The 12,857-nt window shown below is 44.1% G+C and overlaps 1 long non-coding RNA gene across 1 annotated transcript in view; it reads right to left on the bottom strand.

Annotated features, from left to right (window-relative positions):
- Positions 1–12,857, bottom strand: part of LOC141127856 (uncharacterized) — a 574,076-nt gene that overhangs the window by 196,345 nt on the left and 364,874 nt on the right. The gene's annotated exons all lie outside the window — the stretch shown is intronic.

Raw genomic sequence — 12,857 nt, 5'->3', positions numbered from 1 at the left:
TGAGCCCTGTCAGAGAGACTGTGGGCGTCAGCCTTGTCCTCTCTATTTCCCTTGGCAGACATGTGAATACTAGGTATTGTTCCCCCGATCCGTTCCTCTGCCTGCAACATGACGTGGCGCTGCTCTTTGAGTAACAATCTGCTATGTCTATGCACATGCGCGCGTGACCGTCACGCATGCATTGTGGGGGATCTGAACCGGTGACGTGTTGGGGACTATATCTAGCAGGCATAGCCCGCTGGATGGTGCGGTGGACAGTCATCCAGGGGGGATATCTTTGGAGGCTGTATATCAGGTGATCAGGGGGACTGTATTCACCAGCAGACCAATTGGGATGTGGAGGCTACTTCTCCATGATCCATTGGCACATACTTTCCGCTGAAGTGATCTCAGCAGCTATTTATTAATAATTACCGAATGGGGGTTCATTTTTCCTCCTAGGCTATGGTTGATCCTTCTATCTTTTCACCGGCAATCCCTACATTATAAACAAGATTTGAACTCCAATGGTTTGCATACCCCACCCTAGCCTGCTTTTTGAGTACTTCATGCCTTCCTTTTCTTCTCTCCTTCCCCCTGTTATAGACATTGAATCCTTGTGTCTAACAGGTCAGTTATGTGCATTATATATCTACCTTATCTTCATACTAAGTTTTATATGGATATTTGCATATTAATATAAATTCTGTTTTCTAGTGGCTAATTAGCCCTAGTAAATCTACCACCTAACCAGTCCCCCATGTCCACCACAGGGAAGCACTGGTGACACTGCTATTCAGCGTTGACCTCTTATGGGCCTTTACTAGTAAGCGATTGAATGTTCCCACTTCCCCCAATCAGCTGTTCTTTTGTTTATATACAAGCATTAAAGATTGGTGCTTAGCATATAAATGTTGTTACCTTATCTATAGATTTTACTTTGTATTCCTCCTGAAAAAGCGGTTTGTAGCCGCAAAACATCTTGAGGATGATCGTGCACTGAGGAAATTTAAAACTCCTATTTTCCATAATAGAGTGTATTTGAGTACCAGAGTAATGCAAACAAATGTGTACAACTTTTTATAGTTGTAGTTATTGTATCTGGATACTTTACTATCTTTAATTATGTATCAATAAAATTGTTATGTTTTATCTGAAGTCTTATCTGTTTTGGGTACCGTATAGTCCATTTTTTCTTTGCTCCCCCTCCCTGCTTTGGAGATTCCATTTGGGGAATTGTCTCCTTGCACCCCATTATTCTCTATTGTATAAATGTAGAATTGTGAATTATTGGTGCATATATTAATTCCAATGGAGAAATACTGTATATCCTAAATTAAACAGTACAACAAATGTAGCAATACATCTACCAGCCCTTATTGCATCTGAAGAGTGGAGTAAATATTGCAAAAAATCGTGCGGTAATCTGTCAAGTCCAATTCACAAACGAAACTAGAACTAAAAAAAAAAAGTGCGATATTTAACACCACCCTTTTGGTGACAGTAACCAGTGCAGTAACAGAAAGAGGGGCCTATTCAAACCCTCAGAAAGGGGCATTCCACTCACCAAGAGCCTAATTCAACCCACAGAAGACCTAAAGAAAGGGGCCTAATTCCACCCACAGGAAGGAGTACTATTCCACACACAGAAAGGGGTGCAATACTATCCTCAGAGTGGGGTCTAGTTCCACCCACAGAGGACTCACAGAAAGTTGACACTATTCCACCAGCAGTGGACACACAAAAATGTGGCATCATACATCACAAATGCACAAGTATTTTTTTTTTTTAATTAAATCAAAAAGGCATGACATGCAGTGCAAAATTGAAATTTACCATCAAAAACTAAAAAAAATAAATTTTGTAAACTTTTACAAAAGTGCAACATGGAGTATGTCAACCATGACAATTACTCCAGCTAGAAGTGACCTCTTGAAGTGGCCACTGTAATACTTTTGGTTATATACACCATTACAAGTTAAACTTGAAAAATAAAAACATTTAAAAAAATTATAAAAGAATATAGTCCAGTTTTCTTTAGTTTTCACAATATAAACATAAGCAGCAGTGCAGAATTGGGCCAATATCATAGAAAAGAGCACTTTCAACAACTCTAGTAGGCCATACATTTACAAAAAAACACACTTTTTATAAATGTATGGCATGATGGATTTAGTAAAGTAGCTTGGATTAATAAGCATCAGGAGACATTTGAGAAGGTAGTTCAAATTTCAATGCCTTCAAATACAGAGTACTGTAAAAAATGTAAGATTAAAAAAATGTTTTTTGTAAAAGAAAAATAACAAACACGTTAAAAAGTAAAATATTATAGGAAATTACCTTATCCACTTGCTGCCCGCCCACCGTCAAATGACGGCTGGGCGATGCGGCTCTCGTTCTGGGTGGACTTCATATGACGGCCTCCCAGAACATCCGCCCTCGTGCGCCCCTGGGGGCGCGCAGCGATCGCAGCCGCGCCGTGTTGCTAGGACATGACACCGATCTGTGTAAAGAGTTGCGGCCGCGGCTCTTTAACCATATGATCAGCTGTGTCCAATCACAGCCGGTCACATGTAAACACGGAGATGCCTGTAATCGGCACTCCTCGCCTCACACTGACAGTGCGTGAGGAGAGGAGAGCCGATCAGCGGCATCTCCTCACAGAGGACATTTAGGGATGTACTGTAATCAGGGCACTAATCATCAGTTCCCTGATTACAATTAAGTTTCCACCAGTGCCAGCAATGTATGCCCACCACTGCAGCAATCAGTGCCAACCAGTGCCCATAATTGCCACCAATCAGTGCCCAAAAGTGCCAGCTATTCAGTGCCCACAAGTGCCAGCAATCAGTGGCTATTAGTGATGCCAGTCAGTGCTGGCTATCAGTGTTGCCCATCAATGCCCATCACTGCTGCCCATCAATGATCATCACTGCTGCCCATCAATGCCACCCATCAGTGCCCATCAGTGCTGCCAATCAGTGCCACCTATCCATGCTGCCTATCTGTGCCCAGTGCCCACCAGTGCCACCCATCAGTGCCGCCTATCAGTGCTCATCAGTGCCACATATCAGTGCCACCTATCAGTGTCCATAAGTGCGGCATATTCGTGCCTCCTCATCAGTGCCACCTAATCAGTTCCCATAAGTGCCACCTTATCCGTGCCCATCAGTGCAGCCTATCAGTGCCCATTATTGCTACCTCATCAGCGCCCATCAGTGAAGGAGAAAAATTACTTATTTACAAAATTTACCGACAGAAACGAAGAAAAACTTTATCGTCCTATATCCCTCCTAAATCTCGATATAAAATTAATTGCTAAAATTTTGGCCACTAGACTGAATAATATTATTGGCCTACTAATCCATAAAGACCAAACAGGCTTTATGCCTAAACGCCAAGCTGGAGATAATATCAGGAGAGCACTCTTACTTATTAATGCGGCTAAAACTAGACAAATCCCAGCTTGCCTTGTATCCTTAGACATAAGGAAAGCATTTGATTCGGTTACATGGCCTTATATGGAATATGTTCTTGGTAAATGGGGATTTGGAAACAATTTTTTAACCTGGGTCTCATCCTTATACAGTAATCCTAGAGCGTTTATCAAATATGCAGGCTAAGTCAACAATGACTGATATCAAAAGAGGCACTAGACAAGGATGCCCTCTTTCCCCTCTACTTTTTGCCCTAATAATAGAACCCCTGGCACACCTTATTAGAACCAATCCTGACATTAAAGGTATCGAACTAGGTGATTATCACCATAAACTATGTCTCTTTGCGGATGACATTCTCATATTTTTGTCTCATCCCCATATATCCACCCCTAATCTACTAAAAACACTAGATCATTTTGCCCAAATATCAGGACTACATGTTAATCCAACAAAATCAAATGCATTAAATATTTCCTTATCTCAATTAGAACTTCAGCAGTCACAAACTTCCTTACCCTTTACTTGGGTTCCAAAGCAGCTTCCATACCTAGGAATAAAACTCACAATCTCTCTTAAATACCTTTTTGCGGCAAATTACTTACCCCTCCTTAAACAAACTTCCGGCTTCCTGAAACAATGGGCTCTTCTATCATTGTTATGGTTGGGAAGGATTAATCCGGTAAAGATGTCAATCCTGCCGAAATTCTTATATTTATTTAGGGTACTCCCTATTTATTTACCATCTTACTTTCTTAGACTTACTCAAGTAGAGTTATGTCCTTCATTTGGGGTACCACCAAACCTTGTATACCTAAATCTACGCTTTACCTTAATAAATTGAGTGGTGGTTTGGGATTGCCCAACTTTTCCTCCTATTTCTACGCTGCACAGCTAGCACTTATAACCAAGTATCATACTTCTGTAGAAGCTCCACTATGGGTAGCTATTGAAACAGTGGAAAGTGACCCTATCTCAGTGGCAAATATGTTTTGGCTCTGTCCTGCTGATATAATACATCTTTCTAATCCTATCACAAAACAGACCCTAGCAGTATGGGATAAATGTAAATTTGCACATAATCTTCAATCAACACATAATCCCTTGCTTTCATTTCTTAATAATCCAGCCTTTTATCCTGCCTGGAAATTCCCAAAATCATTCTCTGCATGGACCTAGCTATTTATACATTTCCTGTACTATGTGAAACCTTTGGGTTACCTAAAACTGAAATATTTTGATATTTACAAAAATTTTTATGAACCACTTCTTAGTACAGGCTCAACTCTTAATCAAATGACTCAATTTGAGCGGATTTGTATAAGTGATCCACACATTAGAGGACTTATCTCAATATTATATTTCCAGCTTAATATGATATCTAGTGAGTTTCTACCCTCATACACAACTAAATGGACACAAGATATGAATCGAGTGTTTAATAAACAAGATTGGTCGAATATATGGTCAGCCCACAAAACTTCCTCTCCAAATTGTTTTGCTGTAGAAACTAATTACAAGGTTCTAGCATGCTGGTACCTTGTACCAGCTAGAATAGCTAAATTTGTCCCCACATATTCACCTAATTGCTTTAGAGGATGTGACACAGCAGGAACACATTTTCACATATGGTGGCAATGCCCCGTAGTTGAGGAATTCTGGAGGAATATATTTCTTATGGCTTCTAAAGCCCTGGAAATCACGATTCCTCCAGATCCTGCAACGGCACTCCTAAACTTTAAACCCACAATACTCACCCATACTTAATTCCAATTGTTTATCCAACTTAGCACTGCAGCTAAACAAACGATTGCCAAGGCGTGGAAGTCCCAAAATCTAATTCTTGCTGAAGCTAAACACAGAATGAACAGAGCACTTTTATACGCCAAGATGACAGCTATTGAAGAAAATAAAATAAATACATTTTGCAAAATTTGGCAACCATGGGTTAAAAACTACCTCCCTACAGATTTTGACCAATCTCTGTTGTTACCACACTAAGATATATATCATATTATTACTGAAATATATATTATATTTGTATACCTAATGAGAGCTGGATCATCATCCCGGGAAACTCTCTTTTTTTTTTCTCTTCTTTCCTTCTTTCCATCTTTATCTCTCCCCCCTCTTCTTTTCTTTTATTATTTCCTAAAATATTCCTATGGATACTTAGTCTAATAACTTGATTTATTTCTCTAATCTTACATCTAGAATCCCAACTAGTGTATAGTAAATATGGTTGTAAGATATCTCTAAAATTACTTTATTTTATTAACTTATTTATTTATCTTTTTTATCATACTGCAAAGATCTTCTGATGATTGATATGTATCCATGTATTGTATCATTTTATTTCTTCATTTCTTCTGTGAAAACTCAATAAATATATTTAACAAGAAAAAAAATTGTAATTATACGCCCCTGTTAAAGAGGGGCAGAATAATTGGGTCTTAGGCAGTGGTGGTGGTGCCACAACACTGTAACCCCTCACAGATTCTGTTGTTGAGCGCAAGAACAAGCCCTGCTGTGAAATATTAGATCAAAAATTGTAATTACGCACCCCTGTTAAACAGGGGCAGTATAATTGGGCCTTAGGCGGCGGTGGTGGTGGTGGTGACACAACACTGTAAAGCTCTGTGGCGGCTGGTGAAGTTTTAGGATGGGGGGGTGCCAGACCCCGCACATTCCCGGTTGGCCCCTCCCATTTCTCATAAGCCACACCCCTTATAGAATCCATCCACTCCGTCCCCTGTATTCCACTTGCTTCCACCCATGGTGTCAGGAGTATACAGCTCAGCATCACAGGACAGAGTATATAGCTAACGCACCACAGGACAGAGTATATAGCTCAGCCTCACAGATCATGTTATATAGCATGTCTCACAAAGCCTGGTATATGGCATGTCTCACAAAGCATGGCATATAGCATTTTGCACAAAGCCTGGCATATAGCATTTCGCACAAAGCCTGGCATATAGCATTTCGCACAAATCCTGGCATATAGCATTTCTCACAAAGCCTGGCATATAGCATTTCTCACAAAGCCTGGCATATAGCATTTCTTATGATCTAGCATCTTGTATGGATATATTTTGAGTGTACAATGTACACCCTGAGAATGTGGAGTATGTCCTGAATAGGGATGAGCTGAACATCCCCCGGTTCGGTTCGCACCAGAACCGGCGAACGGACCGAAAATTTGCGCGAACTTTAGAACCCCATTGAAGTCTATGGGACTCGAACGTTCAAAATCTAAAGTGCTAAATTTAAAGGATAATTTGCATGGTATTGTCCTACAAATGGTTTGGGGACCCGGGTCCTGCCCCAGGGGACATGTATCAATGCAAAAAAAAGTTTTAAAAACTGATGTTTTTTCGGGAGCAGTGATTTTAATGATGCTTAAAGTGAAAAAAAAAGTGAAATATTCCTTTAAATATCGTACCTGGGGGGTGTCTATAGTACGCCTGTAAAGTGGCGCGTGTTTCCCGTGCTTAGAACAGTCCCTGCACAAATTTACATTTTTAAAGGAATAAAAGTCATTTAAAACTGCTTGCGGCTTTAATGTAATGTCGGGTCCAGGCAATATGGATGAAAAATCAGTGAGACAAACTGCATGGGTACCCCCCCAGTCCATTACCAGGCCCTTTGGGTCTTGTATGGATATTAACCCCGCACCCAAATTTAAAAAAGGAAAGGCGTGGGGCCCCCAGGCCCTATATACTCTGAACAGCAGTATACAGGTGGTGCAAACAAGACAGGGACTGTAGGTTTGTTAAGAAGAATCTGTTTGTAATTTTGAACTGGTACATTTTTAAAGTGTAGCTCCAGCCAAAAAATCTATTTTTAAGCTTTTTGGAAAACATAGGGAAGGGTTATCACCCCTGTGACATTTGTTTTGCTGTCTGTGCACCTCTTCAGAAGATTTCACCTCACTTTCTGTCCCAATGACAAATGTTTTTTGACAATTTGGGGTTTTTAGTGAAACAAGGATTGGTGATAAAGCATCAGTGGAGAGGAGACACGTTTTTCCCATATTAACTCTTACAGGAGAGAATTTCCCTTCCTAGGGGTAGATTTCATCTCACTTCCTGTTGTCTTCTTCCGTTTGCAAGTAGGAGTCGTTTGTAAGTTGGATGTTTGAAAGTAGGGGCCTGCCCTATATACTCTGCAGAAATTGCGGCCTTAGGTGTTGGTATTGCCACAACACTGTAAGCCCTCACAGTTACTCTTGGTGGGCACAGGAACGGGCTCTGCTGTGAAATATTAGATCAAGAATTGTAATTACATGTCCCTGTTGAACAGGGTCAGAAAAATTGGGCCTTTGGTGGTGGTGGTGCTGGTGCCACAACACTGTAAGTCCTCACAGTTCCTCTTGGTGGGCGAGGAACGAGCCCTGCTGCAAAGTATTGCATCAAAAATTGTAATTACACGCCCCTGTTAAACAGGGGCTGAAAAATTGGGCCTTAGCCACTGGTGGCGGCGCCCAGAAGCAAAAATATTCTTACAAGCTATCAGCATGATCATTGAGGAGGAAGAGGATAGTCCCTCAGCATAACAGGATAGTCACTCTGCATCAGCATAGGCAGTCTTGATCTGACATTTCAAAAAAATTATTCGGTTACATCAGCATCAGATGCTTGGTAGCTGGTGGTGATCCAAGACTGATTCATTTTTATGAAGGTCAGTCGATCGACCGAGTTGGTGGACAGGCACATACTGTGATCGTTTAAAAAGCCTCCAGCAGCACTGAATGTGCGTTCCGAAAGAACGCGGGATGCAGGACAGGCCAGTAGCTCAATTGCATACTGTGCAAGCTATGGCCAGTGATCCATCCTCAAGTCCCAGTAACCCAGAGGATTTTCAGTGGCAAAGGTGTCCAAGTCAGATCTTGCCCCTAGGTATTCCTGCACTATGTAAAACAGACGCTGGCGATGGTTGCTGGAACCGATCATACCTTGGGGTTGTGGACTAAAAAAATGTCTGAACGCATCAGTCAGAAGGCCACCTTCTCCACCGCTCCTTCTTTGACTGACCGAAGCCTCAGCAACACATTGTCCAGGAACAGGAGTTTGTAACCTGCCAGTCTCTGGGAACGCATTGCACAGACCTTTCTGCAAGGCCTCCCGAAGATGTTTCATCCTCTGCTCCCTCTGTGACGGCAAGATAAGGTCCGCAACCTTACCCTTGTAACGTGGATAAAGGAGGGTTGCCAGCCAGTATTGATCTCTCTCCTTGATACCATGAATACGAGGATCCTTCCGCAGGCTTTGCAGGATCAGGGAGGCCATGCAGCATATGTTTGCTGAGGCATTTGGTCCGGAGTCCTCTGGGTCACTAAGGACGACATGATCCGCAGCCACCTCCTCCCAGCCACATACAAATCCATGGGTTTCTTGATCCCTTAAAGACTGCTGCTGATGCTGAGTGCCAGGCTCCACCTCCATGCTGACACAATCCTCCTCTTCCTCCTCGTCCTCTTCCTGTGTGATCGGCGGGCACACAGGAACACTGTCTGGATAAAAGGGGCCTTGAGAGCTAAGGAAGTCCCCCTCTTCCTGCCTCTGTTCTGCCTCAAGTGCCCTGTCCATTATTCCACGCAGCGTGTGCTCCAACAGGTGGACAAGGGGGACAGTGTCACTGATGCATGCACTGCTCACCATCCTCGTGGCCTCCTCAAATGGTGACAGGACAGTGCATGCATCCCTGATCATGGCCCACTGGCGTGGTGAAAAAACCAAGCTTCCCTGACCCTATCCTAGTGCCATAGTCACACAGGTACTCGTTGATGGCCCTCTGCTGCGTGTGTAGCCGCTGCAGTATGGCCAATGTTGAGTTCCACCTGGTGGGCATGTCACAGATTAGGCGGTTAATTGGGCAGGTTAAATTCCTTTTGGAGGTCAGCCAGCCGAGCACTGGCATTATATGAACTGAGGAAATGCACACCGACTTTCCTGGCCTGCCTCAGGACATCCTGTAAGCCCGGGTACCTGCCCAAGAACCACTGCACCACCAAGTTAAGGACGTGAGCCAAACAGGGCACATGGGTCAGTTGTCCCTGTCGGAGGGCGGAGAGGAGGTTGATGCCATTGTCGCAAACCACCATACCTGCCTGCGTCAACCACCTCTGAACCTGCCCCTGCAGAGCTGACAGAATCTCTGCCCCAGTGTGGCTCCTGTCCCCCAAGCACACCAGCTCAAGCACCGCATGGCATCTTTTGGCCTGCGTGCTTGCATAGCCCCTTGAATGCCTAGGGAGCACCGCTGGTTCCGAAGACAAATCAGCACAGGAAGAGGCCATGGAGGAAGAAGAAGAGGAGGGGGTGGAGGAGAGGTGTGGCAGAATCACCACAACAACCTCCAACACTACTGCACCCTGTCCTGCATCCTTCCCAGCTGCCAGAAGAGTCACCCAGTGCGCAGTGAAAGATAGGTAACGTCCCTGTCCATGCCTGCTGGACCATGAGTCAGCGGTAATATGCACATTACCACTGATAGCCCTGTCCAGCGAGGCCAAGACATTGCCTTCCACATGCCGGTAGAGAACCAGAATCGCCTTCCGTGAGAAAAAGTGGCGTTTGGGAACCTGCCACTGAGGAACCGCACATTCCACAAACTCACGGAAGGGGGCAGAGTCTACCAACTGAAAAGTCAGCAGTTGAAGTGCTAGCAATTTAGCCAAGCTAGCATTCAACCGCTGGGCATGTGGATGGCTGGGAGCGAACTTCTTTCGTCGGTGCAGCAGCTGGGGCAGGGAAATTTGCCTGGTACAATCTGACATTGGTGTACCGATAGCAGATTGCCCCCAAATACTTGGCTGTGACACAACTAATTCTACACCTTCATTCCTCTCAGTGTAGGTCTCAGAGAGGACTGAAGGTATAGTGGGGTTGGAGATCCCAGCTGATGAGGAGCAAGGAAAGGTCCTCTTTGTTCTTTGGTGTGGGTCTTTTAGGTACGCTTGCCAATGAACTGCATGGCAGGTCGACATATGTCTGGTCAAGCATGTGGTGCCCAAGCGGTGATGTTTTGGCCATGCGAGATACGTTGCAAATAGCAGCGGTGGGATCTGATGCACTTGTCTCAAAAAAGGCCCACACCAAAGAACTTTTGGAATAATGCGCAGAGACAGCAGCGCCCTGCACATGCGGAACTCTGCGGTGTGATGCAGTCGGTGTGCTGCCCTTAAGCTGGCCCCTGGAGGGCATTCTGCCTCGTTGGTGATGTGCCTCCTCCTCCTCCTCTCTCCTATCAGGCACCCACATGGAGTCAGTGACCTCATCATTCCCTCCCTCCTCATCACTGGAGCAAAGCCGGCAGTATGCTGCAGCTGGGGGAACATGACTTCCAGATTGCTGTCCTTCTTGGGCACCCCCTCTCTCTGGGCTCACGTTACTGCCTTCCTCTAGCTGGGTACCATCATCAGAGCCTTTAAAACACTGGGCACCCTACTGGAGCATGTATCCAACACTGTGGTCAAACAGTTCGGGGGACTCCTCAGGAGGACATGGTGGGGTTAGGGAAGGAGTGACTGATGCCATTGAGCCGAGGGAAAAGGCCGCGTTGGCAGCTGATTTACCAGACAAAGTACCTTGAGCCTGGGTGAGAGGATGAGGAGGATGAGGACGGCTGGGTCATCCACTCTACCAAGTCTTCCGCATGTTGCGGCTCAACACGGCCAGCTGCCGAAAAAAAGGACAAGCGTGTCCCACGGCCACATGCTGATTTTTATGCACTGTCTCCACGACCGGCACTGTTGCCTCTAGACACAGAGCCTGCTTGCCCTCTTTTATTGGCTTGTGACTGTCTGCCTCTCCTTGTTGGCCTTCCAGACATACTAATGGCCTGCAGTGAGATGTAGCTGCACAGAATCAACTGCCTGCCTGTATTATTATTAGTATGAGAAGACCAGCAATTGTCTTCAGGTAGCTTTAGGTGCACACTGTGCAGAGGACCCACTACACTAACTTGTAAATACTGTAGCTGCCTGCTTGTGGTATTAATAGGATCAGAACACCACCAATTTTATTCAGGTAGCTTTAGGTGCACACTGTGCAGAGGACACAGTACACTAATTTGTAAATACTGCAGCTGCCTGCGGTACTGTACTAATAGGATCAGAAGAACACCACTAATTTTCTTCAGGTAGCTTTAGGTGCACACTGTGCAGAGGACGCACTACACTAACTTGTAAATACTGCAGCTGCCTGCGGTACTGTACTAATAGGATCAGAAGAACACCACTAATTTTCTTCAGGTAGCTTTAGGTGCACACTGTGCAGAGGACGCACTACACTAACTGTAAATACTGTAGCTAATAGGACTAATAGGATCAGAAGAACACCAGCAATTTTCTTCAGGTAGCTGTAAATACTGCAAAAACACCTGCCTGCCTGTCAGTAGGAAGAGAATAGCAGGAACGGGTCTAGCTAAGCTGAATACAGTGTATATATATATATATATATATATATATATATATATACACACACACATACACACACACACAGTCAGGTCCATTAATTTTGGGACATCAACACATTTCTAATCTTTTTTGGCTCTATACACCACCACAATGGATTTGAAATTAAACAATCAAGATGTGCTTTAACTGCAGAATTTCAGCTTTAATTTGAGGGTATTTACATCCAAATCAGGTGAAAGGTGTAGGAATTACAACAGTGGCAAAAACATTAGGTGTGGCCAAATCAACTGTTTGGAACATCCTTAAAAAGAAAGAACGCACCGGTGAGCTCAGCAACACCAAAAGATCCGGAAGACCATGGAAAACAACTGTGGTGGATGATCGAACAATTCTTTCACTAGTGAAGAAAACATCCTTCACAACAGTTGGCCAGATCAAGAACACTCTCCAGGAGGTAGGTGTATGTGTGTTAAAGTCAACAATCAAGAGAAGACTTCACCAGAGTGAATACAGAGGGTTCACCACAAGATGTAAACCATTGGTGAGCCTCAAAAACAGGAAGGCCAGGTTAGAGTTTGCCAAACAACATCTAAAAAAGCCTTCACAGTTCTGGAACAACATCCTATGGACAGATGAGACCAAGATCAACTTGTACCAGAGTGATGGGAAGAGAAGAGTATGGAGAAGGAAAGGAACTGCGAATGATCCAAAGCATACCACCTCATCAGTGAAGCATGGTGGTGGTAGTGTCATGGCGTGGGCATGTATGGCTGCCAATGGAACTGGTTCTCTTGTATTTACTGATGATGTGACTGCTGACAAAAGCAGCAGGATGAATTCTGAAGTGTTTCAGGTAATATTATCTGCTCATATTCATCAAAATGCTTCAGAACTCATTGGACGGCGCTTCACAGTGCAGATGGACAATGACCCGAAGCATACTGCGAAAGCAACCAAAGAGTTTAAGGGAAAGAAGTGGAATGTTATGCAATGGCCAAGTCAATCACCTGACCTGAATT

Source organism: Aquarana catesbeiana, linkage group LG02 (assembly GCF_042186555.1).
Source record: "Aquarana catesbeiana isolate 2022-GZ linkage group LG02, ASM4218655v1, whole genome shotgun sequence".
NCBI classification, from domain to species: domain Eukaryota; kingdom Metazoa; phylum Chordata; class Amphibia; order Anura; family Ranidae; genus Aquarana; species Aquarana catesbeiana.
This window is presented reverse-complemented; position numbering and strand designations above follow the sequence as displayed.